The sequence below is a fragment of the Nannobrachium achirus genome (genome assembly GCF_963921795.1).
Source record: "Nannobrachium achirus genome assembly, chromosome: 1".
Classification (NCBI taxonomy): Eukaryota; Metazoa; Chordata; class Actinopteri; order Myctophiformes; family Myctophidae; genus Nannobrachium; species Nannobrachium achirus.
Genome location: NC_137810.1, coordinates 51,598,214 through 51,613,499, shown reverse-complemented (window position 1 = coordinate 51,613,499; position 15,286 = coordinate 51,598,214).

The following is a 15,286-nucleotide window of genomic DNA, read 5'->3' as shown; positions in this document are numbered from 1 at the left end:
GTGGCATATGTTCGTCACCTTAGATCTTTCATGGCAATCAGACGCTGCATGCATGATTTGAAGCATTGTGTTCCAGAAATGTGTTTTGCTAAAGTCTACCTGCTGGTGGCGCAACAGCCCAATGTGAAAAAGGTAGCATTTGTTCCTTGACCTAGTGGGAATATGTGTGGCAAATTTCACGGTAATCGCAAGCTGCGTTGATGATTTGAGGCATTTTGTTCAAAAACGGAGCAATCCTGCAAACTTTGGAAGCTAATATTAGCCAATCAGGATGGAATATGAAATATCAGACAGATCGGATTTGATCACATGACTATAGAGATACTGTGTACCGATTTGCGTGATTTTTGGATAAAATCTCAAGGAGAAATATCCAAAAATGAGTTTAACATAAGTCAGCCCAAAGGTGGCGCTATAAAAGGCTGATGTGAAAAATGCAGGGCAAAGGTTTATCCTTAGCCTCTAGGGAGTGCGCTTACAAAGTTTGAAACTGATCGGTGGAGTTATAGGTAAAACCACAAATGGGCCTGTTATAGCGCCACCATGAGGCTGATTTAAAAGAAATTGAGTGGCATTTCTTCCTCGACCTAGTGGGAACGTGTGTGCGCGATTTCATGATAATTGCACTTTGCGTTTGGGATTTGAGGCATTTTGATCAAAACGGCTCAATCCTACAAACTTTGGAAGCCAATCTTAGCCAATCAGGATGGAATATGAAAAATCGGACAGATCCGTGTCGATCACATGACTGTCGAGATACTGCCTACCGATTTGTAGGATTTTTGGACAAAATCTGTAAGAGTAGTGCACAGAAATGTGTTTTGCGAACATCGGCCACTAGGTGGCGCTAGAAAAGGCCCATTTGAAAAATTTAGGGCAGAGGTTCTAGATTGGCATCCAGGGAATGTGTGTGCTCACTTTGGCAGCGACCGGGCAAACGGCGACTGAGATTAGGTCCACACAAACTGCGAGGACACACGCACGGACGGACGCACGGATGCACGGACGGACGGACGGACGGACGGACGGACACACGGACACACGGACGGACGAAAGGGAAAACATACTCTCCCCCATGCCTTCGGCTGGTGGAGACAATAAAAAAAATAAAAAATCGGTTTGTGTGTCTCCATGACCCCTAGAGCTATGTCGGTGGGAGCTTGTAGGCTACTCATGACTGTGGGACATATGAACCGCCTAGATTAATGGGGATAATTGTATTGTATGGTATAACCATAACAAGTGTCTATTCTGATTGAGAAACTAAAAGCCATCTTGACAGCGCAGCAGTGAGCTGGATGCAGTCTTACCTGGTGGGGAGGGAACAGGTGGTGGAGGTTAACCACCCTGCCCCCCCTCCCAGTAAGCTGTGGTGTTCCTCAAGGTAGCATACTGGGGCCTCTGTTGTTCCTAATATACGCGAACGACATGGCATCTGCTTGCGACTGCAACCTGTTCCTGTTCGCGGATGACTCTGCTCTCCTAGTCTCGGGCAAGGACCACTTGCAGGTTGAAAAGACACTTAACTCTGAACTAAGTAAGATCTGCACATGGCTTAACGACAACAAATTATCAATTCACCTGGGAAAAACTGAGTCCATCCTCTTTGGATCAAATCATAACCTCAAAAAAGTTGATAAGTTCACAATCAAAGTGGGTGACAAGGTCATAACACGAAAAAACTAAATCTCCTACTTAGGATGTATCCTTGAAGCTAATCTTTCCAGCGAAAAGATGACTTCTAAAGTAATAAATAAAATCAACCAACGAACTCGTTTCCTACAGAGGATCGCCCCAATGGTCAATTTCAACACACTGAAGACCATAGCTGGTGCAATAATCCAGCCCCTCTTTGACTACGGAGTGCACGTATGGTATCGTGACGCCCCACAAGCCCTAAAAACTAAACTCCAAACTGCCCAAAATAAACTAATTAGGGTCCTGCTTAACCTTCCCTATCAGACTCACCTCACCGCTACTCACCAGTTAAGAGTTGGGTGGCTCAGAGTAGATGACAGAGTACAGCAACTTGCAATGGGCCTGGTGTACAAGATGCACTACACCACTATGATACCCAAGTACCTGTCAAAATACTTTATAAACGTTAAGGATGTCCATAATTACAACACCAGAGGCAGTGCCACAGATCACTTTCAACCCAGAGTCAAAACCAACAAAGGGTCAAACTCGTTCTTCGGCTATACCACCAAAATGTGGAAAGCCTTACCGAAGGCCATAAAGGAGTGTGGATCCCTAGCATCCTTTAAAATTGCCCTGAAAAACCACTTAAAGGCAGCAGCCGTTCACAACTGGTAAAAAAAAAAACAGCTCAGCCCTACCCTCCCCTGCCCCTTCTTTGTATATACTTACTGTTGGTTTAGACTTACTGTTTTCTTTTTTTTGTTCTTTCATTTTATTTTATTTACATATCTACTGCATAGTACTGTGTTCTATTCGTCTGTCATTCAATGTTATATGAGATACTTAAATGGTTTCCTGTGGAAATAAGCTTAGTCTTTTCTAGGATCTCCTTTTAGTAGACCTTGTACCAGTGAACTGTACCGTCATGAAACTGTACCTTTTCCTATGCAAACTTCTAATAAAGTCTTCAATCAATCAATCAATGTCCAAATGGAAAGCAAAGTTTCATGTATTCACTTAATTTCAACAGAAATTTCAATCTGCACTCTAACTCCAGTAGTTAATTTCACAGTTTAAACACATTTTTTTTATTATTTAGCTGTAGACCCTGCCTGAATCCAGCTATGCTTTTTTTCTGAATTTCAATGTAATTTGACCTTGACCTAAATGCATTTTCTTGAATTCTGATGATCTCAATAGTATCAGTATCACCAAATGAACGGGCATCCCTAACTTATTTGGAAAGGACACCTTAAGTGTTTTTCTACTCTGTTTGGTTCCAAAATTAAGTGTTTTTGAGCATTAGACACGCTGGTGGCCATCTTTAATTTGACCTCTCCCGGGCCTCAGGGGTCAAATCTGACTTGCCTCCACATCTGAAAATAAACCTTATGGTATGTACTATGGTAGAAATGTCATGCTTTTCTCAAAAAGTACACAATTGTTGTGCTATGCTGCTCCACTAAAGGAATGCATTTAATTTACGTAATCTCTGGTCGAATCCCCAGACCAATACTTTATTGTCAAATATTAGAGGCAGAAATTGTGAAAATAGCCGATCTACAGGCTCACATTGCAAGGTGTTGTGAGCATGTAGATCGGCTTAAACCATGTTATACAAAATGTAATGCCTCAACTCTTAGTGCTTGTCTAGGGTGGGGGGTCCCCAGTTAAAATATGCACTGCACCTGCATACGCCATAACTGTGAGATGAGAGCCATGCAAATGCTTCACATTCTTCCGTATGAAAAGCATATTATTCCCATAGGCCTATTGTAGGCAACGTATCAATTAATTAATTACTTGGATGCACCTGATTACAATAACTATCTGTATTGATGTGATTACTATGGAGTGCATAGTAACACCACTGTCACAGTCACTATAATCTGTATGTCTACAGCAGAATTGAGCGTAGACATACAGATTAGAGCTTTGGAATCAGGTGCGTCCAAATAATTAATTAATTGACCCACTCACGCACACACTACAAAATCGGGTATTATTTTTGTAACTTTTCTACTGTTTTTTATTCCCATATACAACGGTGTTAGTTTGCAACAATGAGCCTACAGACAGTTTCTAGTTCTCGAATAAATACTTTGGTGTGCCGTCAAAGCAGGATTTATTTTAAAATACATTTTTAATTCGACTTCCCTTCTGACCAGAGGTAGCAAGGTGACCATGTGAAAATCAACATATTTCAACATATTTTATTCCTCAAAGTCAAATACATTATTGTTTTAAAATAGCTCTGTGTGTGTTACGGTATTAGGCCTATAAAAAAAAAGAAAAAAGAAAAGAAAATGTAACTCCTTCCCACCACCAGGGGAGCTGCAGCTCCCTCAGCACCCCACTTCCAGCGCCCCTGCCCGATATACATCATAGCATTTGATTTGGAAGACTATCATAGGCCTACTACTGCTATGCTTTATGGAGAAGAAGGTTTGTAAAATATATAGGATATGCAGCAAAATTGTTCTGGTGGGAGGCGCGCAGATCGCAAATTCTGTCTGTCTGTCTGTCTGTCTGTCTGTCTGTCTGCCCACAGCGTGGCAGCCCGGCCAGTGCGCTGCATCGCGTGTCGTTGCCTAGTTAAAGACACCCGGCTTAACATTTTAAGCCAGGCAAAATGGATAAAAAAGACGGACCCTTGAATATTTAGGCGAAATATGGCTCTTTAAGGGCCGTGAAAAGCCTCTCCTCCACGGCGAAAGTGCCAGGCGAAAGGAGCAAATGTGTTGAGGTGTTTTGTATCGTTCCAATTCTCCATTGCACAAAAAAAAGCATTTTCGCGATGTTTCGCGATTTTTTAACGTGAATCCAATAGATCATCCAAAGAGACCTTCACTTTGTGATCATCTGGAAGTAAAATGAAGTCAAACGGACACACGGTTACGGAGATGCTGATGAATTGAATAGAATCTTGTTTGGCGATTTTTGTGACGTTTCCGCGATAGTTCGCGACGTTTGAGTGGTCAGTTATAGCTGAGTTCTCTCTGTTCACGTCGGTGGTTACATTTTGAAAAAAGACAATACCAAAGTTACAAGCTAATATGTCTGTCTTGTTTATGAAAAATTATACATCCCAGCGAACAAAGGTTCACTCAGTTAGCTAGCTGAGGTCTCTCTGATCACGTGGGTAGTTGATTTTTTTTTTAAAAGACGCAGCAATACCAAAGATACAAGCTAATACGTCTCCCTAACAGCACAGCGATGCATTTGCCACTTCTGTAACAATGTAGGCGCTATGTCCTGTGGGGAGCGTTTGCTCATTGGGAAGATGCATTTGCGATGTCGCTTGCCAATTTAGCTCCTCGCTCGTGCAGCGACGTCGCAAATGCATCTTCCCAATGAGCAAACGTTCCCGACTCTACGTAGCGCCTTCATTGTTACAGAGGGAGAGTAGGCATCGGCGTTATGTCGCTGTGCTGTCTGGGATGTCTTGTTTGTAAACACTGCATGGAGCCTAGCTAGCCAACAAAAAAAAGAAAAAAAAAATGCGGCATCCGAGCGAACAAACATTCACTAAGTTAAGTATGGGAGGTCTCTTTGATCAAGTGGGAGGTTGAAATTTGGAAAAAGAAGCAACGCTCCCAGAGATAAATATGTAGCGATTTCTTAACGTGAATCCAATAGATCACCCAAAGAGACCTTCACTTTGTGATCATCTGGGAAAAAAATTAAGTCAAGCGGACACACGGTTACGGAGATGCAGATGAATTGAACAGAATCTTTTTGACGATTTTTGTGATGTTTCCACATTATTTTGCGGCGTTTGAGTGGTCATTCATCTATGATCTAGCTGAGTTCTCTCTGATCACGTTGGTGGTTAAATTTTGAAAAAAGACGCAGCGATACCAAAGATACAAGCTAATACAGTATGTCTGTCTTGTTTACAAAACATTATACAACTAGGCAGGAAAAAACATCACGGCATCCCAGAGAACAAAGGTTCACTCAGTTAGCTAGCTGAGGTCTCTCTGAAGATACAAGCTAATACGTCTCCCTAACAGCACAGCGATGCATTTGCGACAATCTGTAACAATGTAGGCGCTATGTTGCTTGGGGAGCATTTGTTCATTGGGAAGATGCATTTGCGAAGTCGCTTGCCAGCGACGTCGCAAATGCATCTTCCCAATGAGCAAACGCTCCCGACGCTACGTAGCGCCTTCATTGTTACAGAGGGAGAATAGGCATCGGCGTTATGTCGCTGTGCTGTCTGGGATGTCTTGTTTGTAAACACTGCATGGAGCCTAGCTAGCTGGAAAAAAAAACGCGGCATCCGAGCAAACAAACGTTCACTAAGTTAGGTATGGGAGGCCTCTTTGATCAAGTGGACGTTGAAATTTGAATAAAGAAGCAACACTCCCAGAGATAAATGCGAATATGTAGTGTTTTGTATCGTTCCAATTCTCCATTGCAAAAAAAAAAACGCATTTTCGCGGTGTTTCGCTTTTTTTTTTACGTGAATCCAATATATCACCCAAAGAGACCTTCACTTTGTGATCATCTGGAAAAAAATTAAGTCAAGCGGACACACGGTTACGGAGATGCAGATGAATTGAACAGAATCTTGTTTGGCGATTTTTGTGATGTTTCCGCGATATTTCGCGACGTTTGAGTGGTCATTTATCTAGCTGAGTTCTCTCTGATCATTTTGAAAAAAGACGCGGCGATACCAAAGATACAAGCTAATATGTCTGTCTTGTTTACGAAAAATTATACAACTATGCAGGAAAAAACATCACGGCATCCCAGCGAACAAAGGTTCACTCAGGTTCACTCAGGTTCACTCAGTTAGCTAGCTGAGGTCTCTGATCACGTGGGTAGTTGATTTTTTTTAAAGACGCAGCAATACCAAAGATACAAGCTAATACGTTTCCCTAACAGCACAGCGATGCATTTGCGACCTCTGTAACAATGTAGGCACTATGTCGCGTGGGGAGCGTTTGCTCATTGGGAAGATGCATTTGCGACGTCCCTTGCCAATTTAGCGCCTTGCTCGTGCAGCGACGTTGCAAATGCATCTTCCCAATGAGCAAACGCTCCCGACACTACGTAGCGCCTTCATTGTTACAGAGGGAGAGTAGGCATCGGCGTTATGTCGCTGTGCTGTCTTGTTTGTAAACACTGGAGCGAAAAATTATACAACTACGCAGGAAAAAACATCGCGGCATCCCAGCGAACAAAGGTTCACTCAGTTAGCTAGCTGAGATCTCTCTGATCGTGGGTAGTTGATTTTCTTTCAAAAGACGCAACAATACCAAAGATACAAGCTAAAACGTCTGTCTTGTTGTAAACACTGTAGCCTTGCTACCCCCCCCCCCCCCGCAAAAAAAAGAATTGCGATGTTTCGCGATCTCTTAGCACAAATCCAATAGATCACGCAAATAGACAATGTCTTTGTTATCATCTGGAAAAAAGAATCAACCCAAACGGACACACGGTTACGGAAATACAGATTAATTTAACAATTTATTCTTTGGCGAATTTTGGCGAACGCTTCTGTGATAGCCTAGGTCAGTGTGGTCAAGTGAAAAAAGAAACTGAGTAAAACGGACAAACGGTTCAGAAGTTACAGCCAAAAATCATATTTTTGTTGCAAAGCATTGTGGGAAAAGCTTAAAAACAAACTTAAATGCGTTTTTTCACCCATTTCTAAGCATCTTACGGCAAAACACCAAATACAAAAGTTGTGGGCCATTTCAAGCTCTATCAGCTCGGACCAAAACCTTTTTTTTTTGTAAAAAAAAAAAAGTGAAACCGTAACAGACACTGTTATTTGAATAGTATATAAACTAGCCTCGTAAACCAGGCTTTTATTTTGGCGATCGGAAAAAAATATATAACCCAACACCAAAAAATAGGAATTATATCAGCCTGTGGATGCTATGTCCAAATTTTACAGGAGACACACAAGACAGGTTTAACCCTGTTCAACTTTTTTTTTTTTTTTACAGTTTTTAGGGACCCAAAATACGCTCCTAGTAGCGGGAGCCCTGTCCGTTTTGGGGGGGGTTGTTTAAAAACCTTTTTTTTTTCTTTACATTTTTTAGGGACCCAAAATACGCTTCTAGCAGTAAAAACCTTTTTTTTCTCTTTACATTATTTTTAGGGGCCCAAATACGCTCCTAGCAGCGGGAGCTCTGTCCGTTTTGGGGGGGGGGGGGTTAAAAACTTTTCTTTTTTTTTTTTTCTTTTTTTTAGGGGCCCAAAATACGCTCCTATCAGCGGGAGCCCTGTCCGTTTTTTAATTTGTTTGTCTAAAAACTTGGAAAAAATGAAACTGTTCATAAGTTAAGGGTAAAAAACATTTTTGTTGCAAAGGATTGTGGGAAAAGCTTAAAAACAAGCTTAAGTGCGTTTCTTAACGCATTTTTTTTATTTTTATTTTTTTGAATTCAAACATTTAATATTTTTTTTTTATAATAAACAAACAAGACGGGGCGGGCGGGGTGCAGTAACAGGGTGGGGGTCCAGGCAAACATCTGGTCGGTAAGGGGTGGGACTGGGGTCATACCAAGAGGGATTTAGGGGGACGGTAACGTCCATCTTTTTTGGCCACAATGGGCAGGCGTCCCACTTGCAGCCGTGGTCCGGGTGGGGGTGGGAATGGGACAGCTGGTGCCGCCAGAAACACCAAGTTGTATGTCGGCCGGACGTTCCCATTTGCGCCGATTGGCACGTTTCGCCCGCTCCTCTGCAGGCACAGGGACCCTGTGTCGGTAATTTTTTGAATTAATTCCTATATTTTGGTGTTGGGTTATATACTATTCAAATAGCAGTGTCCGTTACGGTTTCACTTTTCTTTTTTTAAACAAAAAAAAGGGTTTTGGTCCGAGCTGATAGAGCTTGAAATGGCCCACAACTTTTGTATTCTGTGTTATGCCTTAAGATGCTTAGAAATGCGTGAAGAAGATTTTCCCCTTTTCTTTACATTTTTTAGGGACCCAAAATACGCTCCAAGCAGCGGGAGCCTTGTCCGTTTTTTTTTTTTTTGGGGGGGGGGGGGGGGTTGTTTAAAAACCTTTTTTTTTTCTTTACATTTTTTAGGGGCCCAAAATACGCTCCTAGCAGCGGGAGCCCTGTCTGTTTTTTTATTTGTTTGTCTAAAAAGTGAAAAAAGAAACGGTTTATAAGTTAAGGCCAAAAAACATATTTTTGTTGCAAAGGATTGTGGGAAAAGCTTAAAAACAAGCTTAAGTGCGTTTCTTCACACATTTTTTTTTCTTTTTAATTCAAACACATTTAATAAAAAAATTAAATAATAAACAAACAAGACAGGGGCGGGGCGGGGTCCAGTAACAGGGTGGGGGTCCAGGCAAACATCTGGTCGGTGATAATATACACCACAGCTCTGTTAATGTGAGACATTCTTTAATTCAATTTAAGATCATACACAGATTGCATTTTTCCCCTTCTAGAATACATAACATTTTCCCAAATTCTTCTCCAAATTACGGAAAGTGCTTTATCGAGCAAGGGACCCTGTCCCATCAATTTGTACAATGCTCTAAGTTACAGAACTTTTGGGCCCAACTATTTGATTTCTTCGCAAAAGCCTTTGAGAGAGAATTTCCCCCTGCCCCACTGACTGCTCTATTTGGGGTCGTGTCACCTGGATGGGCTCAAAGCAAATATGAACTTCAGGCCATCTCACTCTCCACCCTGCTAGCCAGGAAATTAATATTACAGGCCTGGAAATCCGAAAAACCCCCAACAATTGAGATGTGGTTAAGGGAGCTGGGAGATGTGTTGCATCTTGAGAAAATACGGTTTACTCTGTCAAATAAGGAACCCCTCTTTCTGAAAATCTGGTCGCCCATTTTAAATTTGCTTAACAAGCTACAACGAAGAGCCTAACTTAATGTTGTGCAGCCCCTTGGTAGCTTATGCTTGCTAGAACTACTATTTATCTTTCAGTGTTGGCTTGTGATGATGCTCTACGGCCCCTCTAGTGTACTGCCATCAATGTTTATTTTTGTTTGTCTTTGTCCTTTTTTCTTTTTTTTTATATCATTTTTTCTGTAGTTTGTCTGGTTTGTTGTTTGTTTTGTTGCTTTTATTATCTATCTATAAATGCGAGAAGTCTCTGCGTGCGTGTGTGTGTTTGTAATCCGCGTATCTCGAGAACCGTTCGTCCCACCGGCTTCAGATTCGGCACGCGCGTTCCCCGCCGCGGCACGGAGTGCAGTGCCGGGTCTCGACCCGACCCGACGCGCGGTTTTCCCGAACCGGTGCGAAACGTTCGGAATCTCCTTATGCGGGGTTGATTGTTGACATCAGGCTGTTTCTGAGGAAATCGGCGAAAGCTCTGACTCATTGTGACATCACTTCATAAAAGGCTCTGACATCACGTACGCCACATGAGTCAACAAAAAATATCTGTGAGTGTGTATGTATGTAGGTAATCCGCGTATCTCGAGAACCGTTCGTCCCACGGGCACGCGCGTTCTCCATAGACAGATATCTCCATATATGGGCATAAAATGGACCCAGAACTATAACTGCAGTGATATATGGGCATAAAATGGACCCAGAACTATAACTGCAGTGATCTCCATATATCCATATATGGGCATAAAATGGACGCAGATAGCCAGATATCTCCATATATGGACATAAATGGACAGAGGCAAACAGATGGTCAAAGATCTCCATATATGGGCATAAAATGGACGCAGACAGACAGATACAGATATCTCCATATATGGGCATAAATGGACACAGGCAAACAGATGTTCAAAACGGGTCCTATGACAACAGGTATAATGAGGTTTGCATTAAAGGGGGAACCGGCACTGTGTCTGCAACACAGTTGGAGGCACAGACAGATACTCCATATATGGGCATAAAATGGACGCAGATAGACAGATATCTCCATATATGGGCATAAAATGGACCCAGAACTATAACTGCAGTGATCTCCATATATGGACATAAAATGGACGCCGACAGACAGACAGACAGATACAGATATCTCCATATATGGGCATAAATGGACACAGGCAAACAGATGTTCAAAACGGGTCCTATGACAACAGGTATAATGAGGTTTGCATTAAAGGGGGAACCGGCACTGTGTCTGCAACACAGTTGGAGGCACAGACAGATACTCCATATATGGGCATAAAATGGACGCAGATAGACAGATATCTCCATATATGGGCATAAAATGGACCCAGAACTATAACTGCAGTGATCTCCATATATGGACATAAAATGGACGCCGACAGACAGACAGACAGACAGACAGACAGACAGATTGGAGGCACAGACAGATACTCCATATATGGGCATAAAATGGACGCAGATAGACAGATATCTCCATATATGGGCATAAAATGGACCCAGAACTATAACTGCAGTGATCTCCATATATGGACATAAAATGGACGCCGACAGACAGACAGACAGACAGATACAGATATCTCCATATATGGGCATAAATGGACACAGGCAAACAGATGTTCAAAACGGGTCCTATGACAACAGGTATAATGAGGTTTGCATTAAAGGGGGAACCGGCACTGTGTCTGCAACACAGTTGGAGGCACAGACAGATACTCCATATATGGGCATAAAATGGACGCAGATAGATCCATATATGGACATAAATGGACAGAGGCAAACAGATGGTCAAAGATCTCCATATATGGGCATAAAATGGACGCAGACAGACAGATACAGATATCTCCATATATGGGCATAAATGGACACAGGCAAACAGATGTTCAAAACGGGTCCTATGACAACAGGTATAATGAGGTTTGCATTAAAGGGGGAACCGGCACTGTGTCTGCAACACAGTTGGAGGCACAGACAGATACTCCATATATGGGCATAAAATGGACGCAGATAGACAGATATCTCCATATATGGGCATAAAATGGACCCAGAACTATAACTGCAGTGATCTCCATATATGGACATAAAATGGACGCCGACAGACAGATACAGATATCTCCATATATGGGCATAAATGGACACAGGCAAACAGATGTTCAAAACGGGTCCTATGACAACAGGTATAATGAGGTTTGCATTAAAGGGGGAACCGGCACTGTGTCTGCAACACAGTTGGAGGCACAGACAGATACTCCATATATGGGCATAAAATGGACGCAGATAGACAGATATCTCCATATATGGGCATAAAATGGACCCAGAACTATAACTGCAGTGATCTCCATATATGGACATAAAATGGACGCCGACAGACAGACAGACAGACAGACAGACAGATTGGAGGCACAGACAGATACTCCATATATGGGCATAAAATGGACGCAGATAGACAGATATCTCCATATATGGGCATAAAATGGACCCAGAACTATAACTGCAGTGATCTCCATATATGGACATAAAATGGACGCCGACAGACAGACAGACAGACAGATACAGATATCTCCATATATGGGCATAAATGGACACAGGCAAACAGATGTTCAAAACAGGTCCTATGACAACAGGTATAATGAGGTTTGCATTAAAGGGGGAACCGGCACTGTGTCTGCAACACAGTTGGAGGCACAGACAGATACTCCATATATGGGCATAAAATGGACGCAGATAGACAGATATCTCCATATATGGGCATAAAATGGACCCAGAACTATAACTGCAGTGATCTCCATATATGGACATAAAATGGACGCCGACAGACAGACAGACAGATACAGATATCTCCATATATGGGCATAAATGGACACAGGCAAACAGATGTTCAAAACGGGTCCTATGACAACAGGTATAATGAGGTTTGCATTAAAGGGGGAACCGGCACTGTGTCTGCAACACAGTTGGAGGCACAGACAGATACTCCATATATGGGCATAAAATGGACGCAGATAGACAGATATCTCCATATATGCATGGGCATAAAATGGACCCAGAACTATAACTGCAGTGATCTCCATATATGGACATAAAATGGACGCCGACAGACAGACAGATACAAATATCTCCATATATGGGCATAAATGGACACAGGCAGACAGATGGTCAAAACGGGTCCTATGACCAGGTAAAAAACAGGTATAATGGGGTTTGCATTAAAGGGCGGGGCATTCATTCCCTATTTACATTGTTCCGAGTTGGCCAGGTCGCCGACTAGACGCTGGGCCGCCCGAAGGGCGGCCCAGCTTCTAGTTATTATAATTCTTGTATGGTTGTCTTTGTCTGTTCCTTTTGAAGAAGATGATTGTATTTGTATCTGTACATTTTGTATTTGTATCTGTACATTTTGTAAACATTCTTCTATAATAGATATGCCTGTAATTAAGAAAAAAAAAAACTGAAAATTTGAAATAAACAGATATTAAAAAAAAAAAACATCTGGTCGGTAAGGGGTGGGACTGGGGTCATACCAAGAGGGATTTAGGGGGACGGTACGTAACGTCCATCTTTTTTGGCCACAATGGGCAGGCGTCCCACTTGCAGACGTGGTCCGGGTGGGGGTGGGAATGGGACAGCTGGTGCCGCCAGAAACACCAAGGTGTCCCACTTGCAGACGTGGTCCGGGTGGGGGTGGGAATGGGACAGCTGGTGCCGCCAGAAACACCAAGGTGTATGTCGGCCTTCTGGGCACTGGGACGTTCCCATTTGCGCCGATTGGCACGTTTTCGCCCGCTCCTCTGGAGGCACAGGGACCCTGTGTCGGTCATTTTTTTGTCCGTCGAATGAAACGTTAGAATGTGATCCGGGCAAAATCTTCTTCACGCATTTCTAAGCATCTTATGGCATAACACAGAATACAAAAGTTGTGGGCCATTTCAAGCTCTATCAGCTCGGACCAAAACCTTTTTTTTTGTTTAAAAAAAAAAGAAAAGTGAAACCTAACGGACACTGCTATTTGAATAGTATATAACCCAACACCAAAATATAGGAATTAATTCAGCTTGCGGATGCTATGTCCAAATTTTCCAGGAGACACACAAGACAGGTTTAACCCTGTTAAACTTTTATTTTTATTTTTTTTGCTTTAGATTTTTTTTTAGAGACCTAAAATACACTCCAAGCAGCGGGAGCTTCGCTCCTAGCAGCGGGAGCCCTGTCCGTTTTTTTAATTTGTTTGTCTAAAAACTTGTGAAAAAAGAAACTGTTCATAAGTTAAGGCCAAAAAACATATTTGTTGCAAAGGATTGTGGGAAAAGCTTAAAAACAAGCTTAAGTGCATTTCTTCACACATTTTATTTTTTTATTTATTCAAACATTTAATAAAAAATAAATAAAAATAAACAAACAAGACGGGGGCGGGCGGGGTTCAGTAACAGGGTGGGGGTCCAGGCAAACATCTGGTCGGTAAGGGGTGGGACTGGGGTCATACCAAGAGGGATTTAGGGGGACGGTACGTAACGTCCATCTTTTTTGGCCACAATGGGCAGGCGTCCCACTTGCAGACGTGGTCCGGGTGGGGGTGGGAATGGGACAGCTGGTGCCGCCAGAAACACCAAGGTGTACGTCGGCCTTCTGGGCACTGGGACGTTCCCATTTGCGCCGATTGGCACGTTTCGCCCGCTCCTCTGGAGGCACAGGGACCCTGTATCATTTGTAGACTGAGGTATGTTCTCTGGTTTCCATCCAAGACAAGAGGCAGGGAAGATAGGATGATCTCTAGGAATGTCTCCAGTCACTGCATTGAATTATTGACTTTCAATGTCCATTTTATTTCTACTGTGTCTGAATACGGACAATCGTGACATCATTTGTAGACTGAGGTATGTTCTCTGGTTTCCATCCAAGACAAGAGGCAGGGAAGATAGGATGATCTCTAGGAATGTCTCCAGTCACTGCGTCCGGGACTGGGACTCCTTGCGCTGGGTAGACCATCTGGACATTGTTGTTGACAGTCCGTCCAGTATAGATTCTCTGTGAAGAGGATATAGACAAGTAAGATGCAGAGAAGCAGGAACGCAGATGCAAGATGCAGGAACGTTTCCAATGCCGGGGCTCCAATGTATACCAGCTGTGCAGAGGATAAAAAGAACTTCAGCAACAGAACCGAAATGAGGGATACCAGACATGTTTAGGTAAAATGTAATCAAAATCCCCCTCACCGTCATAACGGCATCCCAAGGACCATCAGACATCCACCAAGGTTTGGGTAGCTGTTGCTCAACGATGTTCAACAGCCAAGACCAGGGTTGATTTTGGTACTGGTTGCGGGCTATTTGTAGGGTATTCCACTGGTCAGGACCATGGTGAAGACAATAGTCCCGGATGTGGAACGTTGTCCCATTCTTTCAAATGTACATTTTATTCCAAATCACATTCATCACATTCCAAATCATACATCTGTCTGTGTGTGGAGACGGATAATTGTGACATCACTATCAGGTGGCAAATATTTTGGTTCCATTTGGGGGGCTACGGGGAAGATCATGTATGGGGTTGCAGGAACGTTTCCAGTCGCGTCCGGGGTTCCAATGTATACAAGCTGTGAAGAGGATAAAAAGAACTTCAGCAACAGAACCGAAATGAGGGATACCAGACATGTTCAGGTGAAATGTAATTAAACTCCCCCTCACCGTCATAACAGCATCCCAAGGACCATCAGACATCCACCAAGGTTTGGGTAGCTGTTGCTCAACGACGTTCAACAGCCAAGACCAGGGTTGATTTTGGCCCAAACCCGGGC